Source organism: Galeopterus variegatus, unplaced genomic scaffold (genome assembly GCF_000696425.1).
Source record: "Galeopterus variegatus unplaced genomic scaffold, G_variegatus-3.0.2 Scaffold183, whole genome shotgun sequence".
In the NCBI taxonomy this organism is placed as follows: domain Eukaryota; kingdom Metazoa; phylum Chordata; class Mammalia; order Dermoptera; family Cynocephalidae; genus Galeopterus; species Galeopterus variegatus.
Window position 1 is genome coordinate 220,844 of NW_007726294.1, and position 13,688 is coordinate 234,531.

The 13,688-nt window shown below is 34.3% G+C and overlaps 1 pseudogene; it reads right to left on the reverse strand.

The window, feature by feature from the left end:
• Positions 1 to 4,316: 4,316 nt before the first annotated feature.
• Positions 4,317 to 4,842, reverse strand: LOC103582790 (annotated as a pseudogene).
• Positions 4,843 to 13,688: the final 8,846 nt, after the last annotated feature.

The following is a 13,688-nucleotide window of genomic DNA, read 5'->3' on the forward strand; positions in this document are numbered from 1 at the left end:
GTTCACTTTTATATTTCCTGTTTCTGTGGCCAATATCATAAATAATTATTAACTTAGTACAGTTTGTATAGTTCCACATTTTGCTGTTTTATAATTTACTCTTGAGCTCATTCCACCTGCTAATACACACTTCATATTTTTCTATACTTCCTGTATTCTTTACCATAAACAGTAACAATTTTAAATAAATAAAATGGCGCACAATGAAACTAGTGTATAACAATCTATATTTTGATTCTGTATTAGAAGCACATCTTTTTGTAGAAGTCAGGAGCACTGTAATATTCTTAATAAAAGTATTAAAACTGGCTCAATATGTATGATTGTCAATGTCTATCTGAGGACATGGTATATTAACAAATTCTTGAATATTGCATTTGGGGTTTTTATTAAAAAACATATATTAGTATGTGATGTACACTTAAATAAAATACACATACATTACTGGGTAAGGGCCTTTTTAAAAAAAATTTTGTTGTGGTCTTAGGAATGTAAATTCATTTAATGATGTTACATTATCTCATTTTCCTGAAATAACAGATTAAAAAAAATCATTCATATAGCATATTGTCAACTGTAAAGTACTTGAAAAGACAATGGACTAAGGAATAATAAGAATGTCTATTAAAGGCAAATTCAATTAGGCTCTTCTTCCTGCAATACTAATAATAATGGAGCCTCAGGCTGGTGTTTAATTTTCTTATTAAGAATCTGAATAGGTTCTGTGTTTTCAACTTATTACTCATATTACTTGGAGGAATTTTAATTATTGCATAGGTTGAAGTATAACTTTCACATATATGAGACCATGACTCTCAGGCAAATATAAAATAAATATTTGACAAATATTTTATTTAAGTCATTAATTAGTGAAGAGACCAGTAAGATGGTATAACTAGTTCAAAGACTGCTTAAGAAGTTAGGATTTTGGCAGACATGTGGACCAATGGAACAGAACAGAGCACTCAGAAATCAACCCATGTATTACAGCCAACTGATACTTGACAAAGGCAAGAAGGACATACATTGGGGGAAAGGCTGCCTCTTCAATAAGTGGTGCTGGGGAAACTGGACATCTACTTGTAGAAGAATGAAACTTGATCTGTACGTCTCACCATATACCAAAATCAACTCAAAATGTATTACAGACTTAAATATAAGTCCTGAAACTTTAAAACTCCTAGAACAAAGCATAGGGGAACTGCTCCAGGATTTAGGACTGGGCAGTGACTTTGTGAATAACACCTCAAAAGCACAGGCAACAAAAGTAAAAATAAACAAATAGGATTGTATCAAACTAAAAAGCTTCTGCACAGCAAAAGAAACAATCAATAGAGTGAAAAGACATCTTAGAGAATGGTAGAAAATATTTGCAAACTACAAATCTGACAAGGGATTAATATCTAGAATACACAAAGACCTCAGACATCTTTATAGCAAAAAAACCCCCAAATAATCCGATTTAAAAATGGGCAAAGGAGCTGAATAGAGATTTCTCAAAGGAAGACATACAAATGACCAACGGGTATATGAAAAAATGCTCCATATCACTGATCATCAGGGAAATGCAGATCAAAACCACTTTGAGATATCACCTCACCCCAATCAGACTGGCTATTATAAAAATGACAGAGAATAACAAATGCTGGTGAGGATGTGGAGAGAGAGGAACCCTCCAGCACTGTTGGTGGGACTGTAAATTAGTACAGCCATCATGGAGAACAGTATGGAGATTCCTTTAACAACAGCGGATAGAACTTCTATGTGATCCAGCAATCCTACTCCTGGGGATATATCCAGAGGACTGGAAAACATCAGGTCGAAGGCATAACTGCACTCCCATGTTTATTGCAGCTCTATTTATAATAGCTAAGCAATGCAACCAACCTAAACGTCCATTGATGGAAGACTGGATAAGGAAATTGTGGTATATATACACAATGGAACACTACTCAGCCATAAAAAAGAATGAAATTCTATCATTAGCAGCAATGTGGATGAGCCTGGAAAAGATAATTCTAAGTGAAACAACCCAGGTATAGAAAAAGAAATAACACATGTTCTCACTCATAACTGGGAGCTGAATCCATAAATAAACAAATGAACAATAAAGAGAGACAGACAGAAAGAAATAACAACATGTTGAACTTTTAGAAAACTAGAGATTAAAAAGGGAGAGGAGAGGAGAGGGAGGGTGCTAATGAGGAACTGGTCAATGCACACAGAATGATTGCATATTAAATGATGAATAAGCTAACTATACTGATCTAACCACCAAACATTGTACACAATTATTGAAAATCAACTTTGTACCCCATATGTATGTATAATAAAAGAAGAAAAAGAAAAAAAAAGAAAATTTAGGATAAGACTGCTGAGTTGAATATAAATCTCTTTAATGTCCAGTAGTTCATAAGTCTTTGGGGTTATTTGTCCTAGCAGACAAAAATTGTTTTCAACTTTATTGGACAAAATCTGCAAAATAACACGTAACTCAACTAACACTTTTATGAATAAAATGAACTAGGCAAATTGTCCCAGACAATCTTTGGGTGGCTTTGGCCTCTGTATAATACTGAAAGGATGTGTAACCCACATAATTTGCCTTATTTCCAAGTTTTGGATAATTTTTCTGATACAAAATAGATATAGAACTTATCTTAATACAATATGGAATTTGAAATTGACAAAAAGTTCTCCCCACTTAAGATCATAACACCAGAAGGGGTAAAATTATCCCCTAACTCAAGTACCAGGCTACAGATTATTAAATATCAAGAAGTAAGAGATGTGTTTTCAATAGGTGCAAAGAACTGTGATCATTTATACTTCAAGTGACCCGATGAAATTGACTGTAACTAATAGAGTGTGAAGTAATTTCCCACAGAACATAATGAAGTCCTAAAGAAAAAAGTTTAAAACAGGTTGGAGGTCTTGAAAACACAAGCAAGGAAAATGGTTGCATTAGAAGTTGATTTTTAAGTTATTACAAAATGTTGCTGCCTCTAATTTTGTTATTTTTATTCATGACTGGCCATGTGTCATCGTAGTGTTGATTTACCTAATTTAATACATACTCCAAAAAGCAATATGAAATCAGAGAATCTCATGCTTACTGGATTCTGTAAATACCAATAAGGTACAGCAAATATTTGCTACTTAGATAAATAATGTTGTCTGGAGACATGCATTACAGGAAAAGTTGCGAAGCTGGTTTCCCTAACAGATCTCAACACATTTTGTGCACGATTAATATTCTAATCATGTGTCCTATTAACCACACTGGATGGCATAATGGTTTTGTGCTGTGGAAAGTTACTCCTGAGAGTCTTCACCAAGAGCCTAAACAGGTTCAGGAACCAACAGAGTTAGAAATAAACAAAATATGCTGTGTTAATAAAAATAGATAAACTCAGCACATTTTAATAAATATAGTAATAATAAATAGAAAGACATTCTTAGAAGTTTAAAGAAAACTGCAAATTTTCTATTAGAGGTGGACTTTTTACATTTTTTTTTATTTATTACGAATATTCATGAGATACAAAGCTAATTGTCTCCCTTCCTGCCCATGATGTGAGGGCCAGATTCATACTGGGGGCATACCCTCTACCAGAAATTACTAGCACTTCACTAATAATCCTCTAACAGGATGATTTCTGTCATACATCAATGTCTTTTAAAAAAATAAATGTTATTATCAAACCATTTCTTCATCCTAAATTCTAATTTTTAAATTATACTTGCTTATTACTCAAACATGGGTTTAATGAACATTAGCTACAATTTTAGCTTTTAGAACTATTTTAAACATGAAGAACTGAATGCAAATAAACCATCAGTAGTATCAATGTTTTTATGGTCAATAAATGTCCCCTGTTTGTCTGTATTTAATTCTATTTGACTACTGGCATTGCAATTTTGCTGTAATTTTAAGAAAGTTGGTCCTTTTTTCCATGTTTGACTTAGCAATTGTAACTGAATTAGACTTACACTAACATAAATGTGTAGTCACTCAAATTTAAGAGTATGGGTTTAAATTTAAACCTATTCTCTCTTTTTTTTTTTTTGAACTTGAGTATTGTATTTATTTCTTATGTTATACAACTCTTACTCTTTACAAAAATGGTAATAGTCATGCCATAAAATTTAATCCTTGGCATCTGAAAACAAACACTCTTTGTAATTATTTTTAAAGTCCTTTTAAAAATTATAGTACAAAGGTCTGTGCTCTATAAGCCGTCCTCCATTGTGCATTATCACATTAAGGCTTTCCTTCAACCCAAAGGCTAAGTGCTTGGGAGTTATGAATCACTTCATTTAACAAACATCATTTTATATTTGGTTTTTGCATCCTTTTTTGTTCTGGGGTTGCTTCATTTCCTCAGGGTGCTCAGTAGCTTGGATTTATTCAACAGATTTTTCTTTCTCTCACTGTGAATCATTTTCCAAGTCATCTGGATCTTTAGGATCAGGTGAGTCATCACCATCACTATCATCCCCAGGTACATCACCTTCTCCATTGTGATCCGCCTCACTGAAGCCAAGTCCACAATGTCGTCTATATCTTCCTGATAATTGACTCTCCATATTTTGTGGCTATTGAGACTCCAATCCTTCCTTAATTTTTTTTGTCTTCTTTCAATGTTCAGAAGTGAGATGTTGATTTGTGATCTGTAACAAGACAACCAGTGTGCTCTTCCTTTCCTGTGTCCATAAGTCCAAGGACGTTTTTCTCTTCATTATCCAAGTTGCTACCTCCCAATTGCTAGATCCAAGACGGACGTTTGTGGACACTGCACGCTTCACCCTGCGCAGGTGGGGCTCCCGGGCAGCACTCATCATCTCGCAGATCTGGAGGGGAAATGCCAAACACACTCACGGTCCTCCTTAGCCCTGGCTCCAGCAGTCTGCAATCTGCCATGGCCCACGCAGGGCTGCTCCAGAACGCAGAGTCCTCCCACGCCCAACTCATTTATTTTTAAGGGGATTTTCTTTAACCATATAAAGGAAACACCTCTGTGAGACGAATACTCCTTTATAGCGCATATTCCATTAATATTAACCAGTCAAGCATACGGAAGCATTGTTTAGAATTTTTTTTACCTTATACGAAGAACCCACCATAAAAATATTTCTTTCCTCCTAAAAATGATTGTCATTTAAACCTAAAAAAAAAAAAATACTGTGTTGTAATTTTAAAAATTTGAATTCAACAGTGATGCAGATATTCACATTTATTTGTCTGCACAAACATAGACATTCTATTAAGTTCATTTTCATTTTGTTTTATTTTTTAAAGTGTGAAAACCAATGTTTTAAGACTGTGAAAAACATAGGTGTTTTACTCATGTTCGAGTTTTGTTCTATTTTTAACATTCAACTTACTATAGTTAATCACAAAAATATAGCTAAGCAATTTCTAAAATTTGTAATTACCACTAGGCGAAATATGACTAGTTTGAGATGATTCACCAAAGAAGAATAAATTGAGAGTGTCATCATTTTATGTATCTATTAAAATATTTTTAAAAATTAACTGCATACACATTTTAACTGAATTTGAATTATTAAAATAACAAATAAAATTTTTATAAAATCCCCACATACCTAAAGAACCTCATGAATGTTATAAACTAGTTGTCTGTGAAAGGTTATCTTAAAAAATGAATGTACTATAAGTAGCTCCTGAATTGTAATACTTTAAATAGGCCATTGGAATAACCAATTATTTTCATATCCATTTGCAAATTAAAAGTGATAACAATTAAAAACTAAACTAGAGCATAATTATCAAACAGATTTTAATGGTGGGAACAATCTTAAAATCAGAGATTCACTGGAAAATATATCAGGCAAATATTCTTCCATAGCAGCAATGGTAGATGTCGACTACATGGTTGACCATCATTAATTAATAACTGAATTAAGTTCTGTTTGAACATATCATAGGATGGGAATGATATTGATTTTCTTTCTCTTAAATCAACATTCTGTGTCCAGGGTGATTTAAGGATCTATCTATTGCCTATGAACAATTTTGCATGTTAGGTTTGGGACTGAAATTTAGACAACACAGTCATTTCATAAACATTTACCCAATATCTAGTATGTGGACTGTATAGCACTATATACCACAAGAACTAAAAATGAATGCAAGATCCTATCTTCATATAAAATATATTGGCTTAAATACAAATGAAACAGCTAAAAATTCTATAACAACAAATAATATAATAAGTAGATTCATGAATACATTATCAGAATAAAAACGTGAATATGTAGTTTAGGAATAAAGCTACATTTAAGCATATTAACTTATCCATATTTTTAAAAGTTTTAACAATCTTTTAAATATCTCACTATTATAGGATAGAGCAGTATACAGTACAGAAGTATTTATATTAAAAAAGAGTGAAACTGTTATAATTTTTATTAGCCTAGAAACTGCATGAATGGATTAAAACTCAGGATACTAAAAAATTATTTCCACGAATTAGGACCACCAATGAGTGTACCTGAAAGCATTTGTATTTCCTCTACCTAAAGGAAATAAAGTTCCTTTTAACTACCAAAAAATTGCAGATGCTTCAAAGAGCAGGATTCATGATAAAAAGACCTTCAGAAGCTTTTGAACTCTTGAGGAACTAAGAAATAGTGTAGAGTTTAATTTCTTTCAAACCACTCTTGTGGTTTAATCACAGGAAGCACTGTTTAACTTCAGGAATTTGGGATTATGTACTAAAAAGAAGTATAGAAATTGTGCCAATTACTTAGTGAGCTATTCTCTGACCCTTGATCTTGGGAAACTGTCTCTTGGGTCCTGGCAATCTTTGCTTGGAAATGGATGTGAGTTCAGTGGCTTCCTCTGAACTATGACTTGGCTGCATAGGTGCGTTCTTTTCCAATCCCAGGATAAGGTGGAGTTAGAAAAGAGCAGAATTAGATCTCAGGATGCAGTCCTAAGTGGAAGGAATGTAATAGTTAACAGCTGCAGTCCCAGAGCTTACATGTGTCACATGGCGCTAGTTTAGTGATGCGCCAGAACTGGTTCACGGAAGCTTATATGGGCTCATAGTCCATTTATTATATTTCTCAGGAGTTTTGTGAGCTGGCTGTTAAATAAAGTTGCAATTAAATAAATTATATTGAAACAAAGTGATAACTTTCACCACATCCTAGTTATTTTTACCAAGTTTTACTATTATCTGTGATTGAGGTTACTTATGTATTTATGTATCTATATAACGGAAATACTATGTAATTGCTTTGTAGTTAGTTATGTAATATTGATAGCTTCATATAGTGCATGTTGGGAGTATTTACACAACATAAACTGGCAAATGCTACAAATCAGCACTAGATTTATTGTTTATTTGATTGTCTGGACTTAAAAAAGTGATGGAGAAAATGTTAATAATGGAGATTAAATTTAAACTGTGTTATGTCTAGCTATTTGTAAATAGCATAAAAAAACCTGAGAAAACATTTTTCCAGTATTCGAAACTATTAAGCTGATTCAGCAAAGAAGTGGCTCGTGTCATGGTGAATGGATGACGTTCTGACATAAATTTCATTTGTTACCCTATTGCTTTAATTGGTCATATAAATTAAAATATTAACTATTATTCATATCAGAACTATACTTGTTCATCAAATGTAATCATAGGTTGGATACAAGTACAAGATTTCATAAAAAAAAATCAGTGAAAGAATACCATGAGAATCACTTGGCTATACAGAATTTATAATAAAGAGCTTAACATATTTTATATTTTATTAATTGCAAATTGGGTGCCATACATCCTCAATATCACTATAATTGTAGTAAGTGTTTGTAGGTACGTGTCTGTACACTGTTTTCTCTGGAGAGGTATTTATTAAGCGTTTACTATTACTAGCATACCACTGGCCCTTACTCTTGTCCATCAGAGGAAAAAGCAGATTCTTATTCGTCCCTCTCTCTGAAGCTCTTACTTTGGCAAGAAAAGGCAATCTCCAGCTTTTTTCTTACTATGACCACCATTGTTATCTGGTTAATTTAATAGCTTTCTCACTCACTTTCCTTCTTACTTCAGTTTCTGTTCTCCTCTAAGCAGCAGAGTATCTTTCTAAAACATAAAATAAGCCATGTAAACTTCTCTAATTAAAATCTTTTAATGGCTTCTTATTACACCAAGAGTAAAGCTGGAAGTCTTTACAACGGCCTCCCAAACTCAGCATGATTCCCAAACTCACCTTTTCATACTCAGTTTTCTATAACATTGTTTCTCTTGCTAACTACTCCCCAGACACACTAGTCACCTACTATTTGTGGGGTACATAAGTCCTTTCCCATCTCAGGGTCCTTCCAGGTCCTTCTGTCTCCAGTTCTCTGTTTCCAGGTTTCCAGAGTGGCTCCTCCTTCTCTTTCATACTCATCTCAATTGTCATCTGTTCAAAGTGGTGTAGAGGATTCTTAAAGCAAATGTACTTCACAGGGCCTGGCTTTCCAAAGCCTTGCAATTTCAAATATTGACCTTGCAAAGGACAGGAAATTTTCCTCAGGCTGTAAAGTCTCTGGTGTAAGATAAAGAATTGTAACACAGCAAGGTTGCTGGCTCAAAGACAGACAGGCCACTGATTGATATGTAAAGATACTGGAGAATTTCTGGAGGGGGAAGGAATGTTTGCTGAGATCAAGCTTTTGTTGATAGGACCACTTAATTGCCTTACTGGAATGTCATGTGGCTCGTTTCACTGAAAGTTACCAGCCTATATTGTTAAACTATAACCCAACCTTTGTTCTCTTCCTGTAACTTCCTGGTCTGGGAAATAAATGCAGGAAGAGAACCCCAATTCAGGGTTAATTTCCCAAGGAAGGGATCCCTCTCACTTGAGGGTTCCAGTGGAGATTAACCACTTTGGGATCTCTCACTGCTCAAAAGAGATGGGCTTTGAGTAATCCTTTGTGGCTCTGTCACCCAGAGGAAGTGGAGTGACAAATCTGTGGGGGGGGCAAAGCAACAAAGGGGCCTTCCCTGATCACTCTAACCAAAACTGAGCTCTATCAGTTACTCTCTATCACCTTATTTCACCTTCTTTCTTTCTTCATAGAACTTTTCAACGCCCATAATTATATTGCTTATATCTATATCTATTTACTTGCTTATTGTACATATTCCATAGTGGAATGTAAGTTCCATTAGCTCATATATGCTGTTTCTCTTTTTTATTTCTATCATCCCATTCTATAAACTACAGAAGAGTGCATGCTTAATGTTTGTTGTTAGAAAGGAAGAAAAGGAAAGAGAAGGAAGGAAGGAAGGAATATCCAGAAGAGGAAAATAGTTCTAACTACTGTTAGCTTTACCACTTTTCTTATGGATCAAGTTCAATAAACTAGATTATTTTTTTTCTGTTGGGTCAGGCTGAACACTGTAAAATATTTTTTTATTTAATGGCATATTGGAGCCAAATTATTCTTCCATTCTGAATGTTAATATTAATATTCTGAACATTAGTAAGTAATTTGCCTTTATTTATTTAGGGGTAAAGCGCTATCTCTGGAGGAAAAATCTCAGAACAGAGGCTGAATTTGCTTCATTTTTTAATGTGAATTCACAAGTTTAAATAATCACAAATAGGACTTTGAGAAATACCTTTGCAGACATATACAATGTATGACTATAAAGTAAATGTTATAGGATTAATATAAATGGAGGTTACCAAACCCAGAAGGAGTTAGGGTACACCCTGAGGAAGAAGGGATTCTTTGGTAGTAGTAACTAGATGAGTGATGAATTCCAGAAACTTGTGACCGTCATTCTCCATAAAACAGACTGAACCAGTTAAATTATTTTTTCATTCTCTACTTTATAATATCACAGTTATTTTTGAAATATGTAATATTGGCAGAACCTTCTGGCAAAGAGAAAGATAGGGTAGCTTTTCCCCACTAGTACTTTTCTTGCCAGGACCTTTTCCTCTTCATAAGGATTTATGCCCAGAGATGCATGCAGATGCGTATAACAGCTGGCACTTTCTTCCAGCCTGGGTTCCTATACACAGGTGGCAACGTCCCTCAATTTCATTGTAACTATTAATTTAAGGATGGAGGATCTGGCGCCTGAAGTCACATCTTCTTTCCATGTAGAGTAATTTGCATGTATGAGAGAGATCCTGGCAGGGTAATCTCTCCTAAGACACTGAAGTATTACTTCAGACCCACATATAAAATCAAACACACCTAACATTATGTGGATACTACTCAGCCATAAAAAAAAAAAAAAGAAATGAAATTCTGCCATTCTCAGCAACATGAATGAACTTAGAGAAAATTATGTTAAGTGAAATAAGCCAGGCACATAAAGAGAAATACTGCATGTCCTCACTCACAAGCGGGAGTTAAAAAGTAAAGAAAAGAAAGAAAGAAACAACAATCACAAGAATACACTGAACTTTCAAAAAAAAAAAAAAAAGAGAAGAGAACTGTGGTTATTAGAGGTGGGAAGGGGGGTAGTGGTGTTAGCGAGACATTGGTTAAGGGTCACAAAGATTGATTACATTTGTAAACATGAGTATAGTAATTATCCTGATTTGAACGATTTGTACGTAATAACTTCGTATAGCATACATTATACGAAGTTATACGAATAAGTGGGAGCTTAAAAAATAAACAAAAGAAAAGAAAGAAAGAAACAACAATTTCAATATTACACTGAACAAAAAAAAAAAAAAAAAGAGAAGAGAACTGTGGTTATTAGAGGTGGGAAGGGGGGTAGTGGTGTTAGCGAGACATTGGTTAAGGGTCACAAAGATTGATTACATTTGTAAACATGAGTATAGTAATTATCCTGATTTGATCACCACATATAGTACACAGGTGTTGACACTGAAATTTGTTCCCAAAAAATATGTATAATCAATTATGTTTTAATAAAAAACTGTCCAAAAGAAGGAGAATTCATTTTTGAAGAAACTTTAATTTAAATATCTGAATACTGAATTTGTGGGGTATGGTTTTGTTAAACTCGTAAAGTTGTCATCTCTTCCTATGCCCCTATGTAGATCTTTCTGTTACTCTGGTTAAATAGTTACTCAGTTGAAGCCAAAAGTACTTTTTATGTTTATTATGTGAAGTATTAAGATACTCAAAATATCTTCTTCCAACATAGCAAACTTCTTAAGAAAATATTCGATATGTGGAAAAGATAGAAAACACAGAAGAGCAGTGAGTCTCTGCCGTTTTAGAAATTTTCTACTCTTTAAAAGCTTTTGTCTAGGGTGAAGCAATTTAGTGCTATTTGAAGAAATTTACCAATAATACACATCTTCTAAACTTCTAAAGCAAAGCCATTTGTGAGAAAAATAGTAGAAGCAACAACAAAAAGAAGGCAATATAGTGACATGATGTCACAATATTTTAACCAGTAGCAAGTTTCAGCTTGCTGATATCAAAAGAGTTAAATGATGCTATTTTTCAATTAGTTACACAGTCATAATTAGGAGAAGTTATCAGAGCACTGACTCAAGAATTAAAAGATCCAAATCTGGCACAAACTGTCTGAGCATCTTTAAGCAAATCAAATCAACTTTCTATGCTGCAATTTTTCATCTGCAAAATAAATCACTTGATTTTAATGACCTCTGAAGAGTTTCCCTGTCAGCTTTAAAAATGTAATATTTTATTATTCTCTTCCTACTCTTATGAAATAGTCTTTAACTCATGAGATACACACTGAAGCATTTAGAGTGAAATATTATGATGCTAGGAATTAACTGTGAAATGATTCAGGAAAAATATGTCTGTATCTGTCTGTCTATCTATCTGTCTATCCATCCATCCATTTATCTGTCTGTCTATAGATGTATCAATTTACTGACAAAGACTGAGACACAGAGAAAGAGAGAAAGGAACTAAAACAAACAAGGCAAAATATTAAAAATTGGCGAATAAAAGTGGAGAGTGCGCAAGTGTATAGTGTTCTTAAAACTTTTTTAAAAGTTGAAAATTTTCAAAATAAGCATGAGAAAATAAACAATCGTGTCATAAACAAAAGAAACAATAGCAAAATAGCATAAAAATGAAAATATTTTACTTTGGGGTTAGTCCCAAATACTGCTCAGTGCATGATTCTGCTAAAACTTGAAAGGACATCGTTATAAACTTCATGTTTTTGTCCTCCCCAAATTCATATGTTGGAATCCTAAGCCCCAATCGGATAGTGTTAGGAGGTGGGGCCTTTGGGAGGTGGTTAGGTTTAGGTAAGATTATGAGGGTTGAGTCCCTATGGTGGGATTAGCATCCTTATAAGAAGACACAGGAGGATCCAATGAAAAGACTGCCATCTGCAAACTAGGAAGAGACCCCTCACCAGACACTGAATCTGCTGGCCCCCTGAGCTTGGACTTTCCAGCCTACAGAAACTGTAAGTAATAAATATCTATTGTTTAAGCCATTCACTATGATACTATGGCACCCCCTTATCAGCAGAGGATACTTTCTAAGACCCTCAGTGGATGCCTGGAACCATGGATAGTAAAATATATACTGTATTTTTTCTTATGCACACATACGTATGATAAAGTTTAATTTATAAATTAGGTACACTAAGAGATTAAAAACAGTACTACTGATAAAATAGAAGAATTATAACAAATGCCAGCATCACTGTTCTTGAACCTTGGGGCATTATTAAGTAAAATAAGTGTTACTTGAATACAAATGCTGGATACTGCGACAGTGGATCTGATAACTGAGAGGGCTACGAAGTATTCGGGTGGGTTGCAGAGGTGATTCATGTCCTGAATGGGATGGAGTGGTATGGTGTGAGAAATCATCATGCTATTCAGAATGGTGCACAATTTAAAACTTATGGATTATTTCTGGAATTTTCCATGTAATATTTTTTAACTGCAGCTGACCACAGGTGACTGAAACTGTGGAAAGTGAAATTGTTGATAAGGGAGGACTACTGCATCTTCTTATAGCAGCCCAAGCTGACTAAGACAGACATGCATCTTTCTGCCTATGGGACCGAGTCCATATGATGAGTCTTACTACCCTCCAGCTGTTTATATGAGAGCTAAGGAAGAAAGAGGTCTAAACATGATGACAGGGCTTGCTTGTGGCATGTCCTGTCTCATTTCTGACCATATGTTGTCAGGAGTAGAGGGATCAAAGCATATGTGCTTTCATTTAAATAATGCATGGCTCTACATATAAATGCAGCCCAATCAATGTTCTACAATGAGATTTGCTGTGTCCCTCTCAGGGAGGAGTGACAAGGAGATGGAAATAAGAGCAGAGACCACCTCCTCACTGCACAGAGTCTGCATGGTGAATGATCTGTTTATGATGCCAGTGCCATAGCAAGTATAGTAGTCTGATGGATGTGCAGTGTACATAAATATAACTAGAACAGTTGCTTAACTTCAAAACTTCTGGAAATTTCTGCTTTCTACCCCAGTGTATTAATTTATACTTTTAGTACCAAGTCAACCTTAAGTTTCTATTTAAATTCAATTCCCATATTAGGTGCTCCTTTGTCTTTTACAATCACCTCTAGCTTCTCAATATTTCAAATTAGAATTTGTTTCTAAAATACATTTCTCAGAAGTTCTGAAGATTTCTGTTTTTCGGTCTTTGTGAAATTTTAGGGGAAGCCTGTTTTTCCCTCTGGCTTAATTATATTTGGAAAAAGTAT